The sequence below is a fragment of the Rhinopithecus roxellana genome, chromosome 6 (genome assembly GCF_007565055.1).
Source record: "Rhinopithecus roxellana isolate Shanxi Qingling chromosome 6, ASM756505v1, whole genome shotgun sequence".
In the NCBI taxonomy this organism is placed as follows: Eukaryota; Metazoa; Chordata; class Mammalia; order Primates; family Cercopithecidae; genus Rhinopithecus; species Rhinopithecus roxellana.
In genome coordinates this window covers 35,913,893-35,919,892 of record NC_044554.1, presented here as the reverse complement: position 1 = coordinate 35,919,892, position 6,000 = coordinate 35,913,893, and the positions used below count along the sequence as shown (strand labels likewise).

At 31.5% G+C, this 6,000-nt stretch overlaps 1 long non-coding RNA gene across 1 annotated transcript in view; it reads right to left on the bottom strand.

The window, feature by feature from the left end:
• Positions 1-6,000, bottom strand: part of LOC104675368 — a 59,684-nt gene continuing 53,684 nt past the window's right edge. Inside the window, exon 4 of the long non-coding RNA XR_749768.1 lies at positions 1-168. This is a non-coding gene — a long non-coding RNA (uncharacterized LOC104675368). The remainder of the gene's footprint in view (positions 169-6,000) is intronic.

The window sequence follows — 6,000 nt, the reverse complement described above, 5'->3', positions numbered from 1 at the left end:
TGGAAACACTGAAAAATTAATGCTTTTATTTCTCATGCAGTTATTATTCTTGTCACAAAAATTATGCTTTCAGATTTCTTCAGTAAGAGCAGATTACATATTTTTTGCATGCTTACTGCAAAGAGCATCAGTGGTATCTGGATTTTCATAAGAATAAAGATGTGGTACCTGAAAAAGAAAATTATGTTTCAGAAATCTTTCTCTTATAGCCATTTATAGATTATATATTTTTCTATACTCTTTCTACTCTAGCCATTAAATTATAGATTTATTCTAGAGAAAATTATTTAACTGAAATTGCCACCCAATTAACAATATAACAAATTATAAAAGATTATAGGAGTCCATATACCAGAATTTAACTTATAGATGATAGTAAAGTACATAAAAATTAGTATTTATTTTATTTGCAATTATTTGTTTGAAAATTACACACAATAATGAACAAAATTACTATATCTATATATATACACACAATATATATGTATGTGAGAATGAAATAGAATAAGCAAGAGAGAAAATATATAAGATGAAAAATACAAAGCTACAGAATTATGTCATCATTATTTAAAATCTTAAACATTCTGGTAAATTAAACTTTTAAAAATGTTAAATTCAGCACTTAAAATGGGGTTGGCATCTATTTTTAGAGAGATGAAATAAAACAGTTCAAACTCAGGAAAAAAAAAATCTGAGTTTATAGAGATACATCATTAAAACACTGCAAAGCCCTGAAAATTTTAGAGCTTTGGAGGGGATCAGTGTTCTGTGTAGTGGAGTTTTAATAGATACCAGTGAAGCATTCTGGCAGAATGACAATTCCATTGGAGTAGTGGGTAAATAACTCTCCACTTGCAGTAACATTAATATTTGTAAACTCCTGTCTTTCAGAGTTAGACAGATGCCTCTTTGTTTAAATTTGACAATAATAAACCAAAATTGGAATACAAAGATGTGGATTTTAACATGTACTCTGTTACTTACTGGAAACTTAAAAAAAAAAAAAAAAAAAAAAAAAAAAAAAAAAAAGTCTTTGACCAATACAGAATGTGTTTAAAAGCAACATTGGAGAGTTTAGAGGGAGCGTTTAACAGAAGCAAATGGAAAGAAGGCATCAACTATTATGTTTATATCTTAAAGTTACATACAAAAATGATTTTTCTTATGTCAATACAATTTATCTTATTACATCAGTATTTTATTAATCTTTTTCTTGGAAAATCTCTTCTACTTCATTAGCCGCATATGCCAGATATTTACTAATAATACATAACTTTGAGTAAATGGATTTTATTTATATATAAGTGATCCAATCCAGGAGTAAGCAAACTACAGCCAGGTACCATATCTGGCTTGCAACTTGTTCTTGTAAATAAAGTTTCATTGAAACACAGTCACAGCCATTTATTTACAAATTATCTATGGCTGCCCTCACACTACAACAACAGAGCTGAATACTTGAGTACTTGATGCAGAGACTATTTGATCTGTAAATCCTAAAATGTTTGTTCCCCGGTCCTTCTTCTTCAAGGTAAATTGTTCATAAAGAGGGTAGTTCTTTGAAAGCAATCAAATTAGTCTAAAAGTTATCTGTGTCATTGATACATATTAGCTTGCCTGAAAGATACTATTAAATAAGATTATTGTGGTTGAATGCTTTCAATTGACATTTTTTATCCCCCAAATTATCATTCCAATAAGCGTTGAAAAATAAATTTATATATTTCTAGTTCACTTGAATTGTTTAAACTAAATAATCTGGAGATGAGTGTTTGAAGCACTCTGTATTAATAGCTTAATAATAAAATTGATGCCAAATATGGAACAGTCAGAACAGAGAGTTTCCATTTCAGAAATTTAAGATTGTATCTGAGACTAGGAATTCGAACCAGAAATTCCAGGAGCTGAAAACTGAAGAAAAATACTAATACTCAGCTGGATACACTCCTTTCTTGTTAATACAGTGCAAAATAATGCCTTCTATAAATAACAATACCTGGAATACTTTTTCCATATAGATATGTATTAGGAAATAATGAAGGCTAAAACCGTAACCAATTCTACTTTAAAAATCACTCCTAGGAAATAAAATAACAGAAAATATCTAAATTTAAGAGCACATACTTGGAAAAACCACTATGTGATATACTATTATTTATATCTCTCTGAAATTTAAAGTTGCTTTAGAAAATACATTCCATCTTATTCCAGAGATTTTATATTGAAGTACCTCCCATAATTGCAAGAACTGTACAACAACTTGTATTTGTAAGAAACATGTTCAATAGTATTTCAAACCTCTTTGATTCAATGCCTGAACGCTGTTGAGTATACTACTAGATCCTTGTACTTATAATGGTTTTTTTAACATGGTAGAATTTTGCTAAATCAAGACTTCTTTTTAAATGAATATTAATTATGATAGACAATATTTTACTAAGTTTATGAGGCTATATATAAAGTGGTCTCGCGAGTCAAGTCCAATTAGGGTTCTCTGGTAAAATGCTTCTGTAAGATTGTGTATCATCCTTTAAGAGAGCTGCAATTGCACAAGCATCTTCAAGATTCAGAGAAATTTAGCCTCCTCACCTCCACCCTTCTAAAAAATTTTCAGCTAATTGCCCTTGGAAACTTTAAATCATTCTGGTCTAACAGTATAACCTTGTAGATACAGATAAATTTCAGTTATATTACTGAAATGATTATTGCTATCGAAATGATGAAAAGTGTAGGCATTGTAACTCTGCTTATGATTGCTAGATTTCTCTAGTGAATTTTCTTCATTTCTTTTTCTGAAGACTACTGTACAGTTTTCCTTTTTCTCAAGTCTCCAAATTTCTCTTCTTTCCTCCATCCTATTTTAGCTTCTAATCTCATCTTTCAATTCATTAAGACAACAAAAGGATGGAAATATTATCTTCCCACCAACAATTCTATAAGCCAACTTTCTACAGCGCTGAAATATTTATCTTCCCTCTTGTTTCACTTTATATTGGTCCATAGAGCTCATTCATTCATTTTTATCTCTCCAGAACACTCTAACTTATAACAATAACACAATTTACTGTCCTATTTTCCTACCAATATACATGTATTTTTTATTATAATTACCTGTGTACGTCTAATGAAGCTGACAAGAGTCTCTTTAATGTATATTTCCACATAAATTTGGGCACCTTAAACTTTCCTTGATATTGACAAAATAATCTGAAAGTTATTGGGTATAACTATGTTTCTACCAGCAGGGAATGTAATCTTTGTGAGACTTTATATTATGGTATTTTAATTTTTGGCAAATTTCAAAACATAAAATGGTATTTTATGGTTTTTGTAATTTGTATTTCCTTATTTACCAGTGAGATTAAATGGTTTTGTATCTATATGGCTATAGCTCTTTTTTTCCAGCATATTACAAATTGCAAAACTTTCTACCAACAAACTCCTATCAAGTCAAAAACATATTCCCTAATCTATGACCTAGACTATGCCCTGCAGCCCAATCTCAGTTGTTCACTTGATAGGATCAGGATCATGCCCTGTGGTTGCTGTCTAAACATATCATGCACCATCACACTCATTCTCCCGGCACGTTCTCTGATAGTGTAACCCTTCATGGGCTCCAGCATTGCTCTTCCAGTCTCCTGGACTACTTTACACCTTTTCTTCTCTCTTCAAATTGCCAACAACTTTCTCCAACCCTGGGTCTCACTAATGATCTTGTTTATTGTATCCCAGATGTGAAGGAAGAAATCTACAAAACCACTTGTGTCTATATTTGTACGTAAGATCTTCCTTCCTGAACTTATGGATGAAATGTCACTACTTGTATTGAAGACTAATTCCTCCACAGGTTTGCTAGATCCAATTCATCAAACTTCTCAAGGCTTTGTTCCCTAAAATATCCATCTTGTTTCCCCTATATAATCAGTTTTTCACTCTCTGCTGTATAATTCCCATCATGGTACGACCCATATTTTAAAAGTTTTGACTCATTCTCTAGTTGCCACCCTATTATTCTACTTCTCTTTAGAGCAACACTCTTTGAAGCAATTATTACTTCTCCCTTTATCTGTTTCCTCAACTTAGTTATTTCTTTATTTCAACAACATCATTGAAACTTGTCCTATTGAGGTTACTAATAATCACCGTCTTGCCAAGTTCTCAGTCCTCACCTTTTTGATTTCTTAGCAACTGTTAACTCAACTGCATCTATCTTGAAATCCTTTCTTTATTTGTCCTTATATTCCTACATCACTTTATTTATCTTTGTAACTGACTCCTGCTTTTTTCCATAGCTTTAAATTATCAAGCACCTCAAGGATATCATTGGCCCTTTCTTCTCTAATTTTTTCTCTCCCTACAGAATCTCATTTTGTCTGATGGCCTTGGTTAACATCTCTCCATTTTTTTACTTCCAAATGTTTGTCTGCAGGCTGAACTTCTTTCTTGAACAGGAACCTCTGTATCCAATTGTCTAATTCATGCTTTCATTTGGCATTATAACAGGCATGTCAAACTATGTCCAAAACAGAACTGCCCTCTCCCTGCATATCATCCCAATCTGCTTTTCCTCCCCATCTCACTGAATAGAATCACTATTCACACAATGTGTTAGGGCCAAAGGCCTGGAAGTCATTCTTGATTCTTTTTTCTCCTTATATCTTATACCCAAATTGTAATCGTTTAAACTCTTAATTTTGCAAAGTCTAAAGGTAGGTACTTTTCTCTATCTTCAAAATTGACAACAGTGATTGGCATGCCACAGGTGCTATCAAATAACTGTTGAATGATTAATGAATGCAGCAGCAAAATTTATTTTTATGTAAAATATGTAAATCTTTTCTTAAGCCATAGATGAGAAGCTTTCAGAAAAATGCAATTTAGCATTGCTTTCATATGCATATGTAAAAATGCTTTAGAAATAGTCAATCAAAATTATAATTATTTATGTTTTAAATTGATATTCCATTGGCATAACTGTTATACTCTTTACTTTTTCAGGTGTGTTATTTTTGGCTTTCCTTCCTGGGTGGATTTCCTGATATTTTATGCTATTTCCACATCTTTCAATCTAAATGTATAATTTTTTAAAATTAATCATTCATGGAGAAAAGATAGTCTCTAGTGACATTTAAGGGTATCAAGCAAAAGAAAAAGACACGTACAATTATCCAAGATAGATTTATAGTACTTCTGACAGCACAGGTTAAACAAATAGTTAACAAATTCAAAACAGAGCAATTCAAATCCTTCATTAGAAGTATTCATTTCTATGTATGTCTGGTGAAGAAACATTATAGTAATAGTTAATTATTTTGATTTGTACTATGAACTATTCTAAATCATAGTAAGAGTGAAAGAACACTATGTTTCCTTATATGAATAAAAAACATACTTTGATGGGTTACAATATTTTTCAAATACTGACTATTGATCCTTTTTACCTATAACATGCCTAGGTAGTGCAGTTGATATTTGTTGTTTTTATCTTCCTGGCATCCTGTCCTTTGCATCTTTTTCCTCTAAGGAGGACAGCTCTTTCTTTCACTTGGTAGAGTCTATAATCACCTGGCTTCACTTCCTGAATTTTATGGTGCATATGAAAGAAAAAGCTTCAGTGACTTTGTCTTCCAAAGATTGATATAAATCTTGGGAATGGGATGCTATGCACTTTTCTCTGGCATTGCAAGTTGTAAAGTACAATCCAAACTATATCTGATGATGGCCAGGAGACAAACTTCTTGAGCCTGAAACCATTAGAAAGTAAAATTGAACAGAGACAGAGCATAAAAAGAGGCAGGTTATCTGATATTTGATTATTTTATTGAGTTCTTGGATCCAGCTAAACCTAAATGACCCTGGATTTTTATGTTTCTGAACCAACATATTCTACTATTGATTGAGTTTTTGTGACTTGTAACCAAAAGGCATTCTTGTAAATACAACCAATGATAGAGCTTTTAAGTAAATATTTACATAATTGTTTTTACTAATTTATAA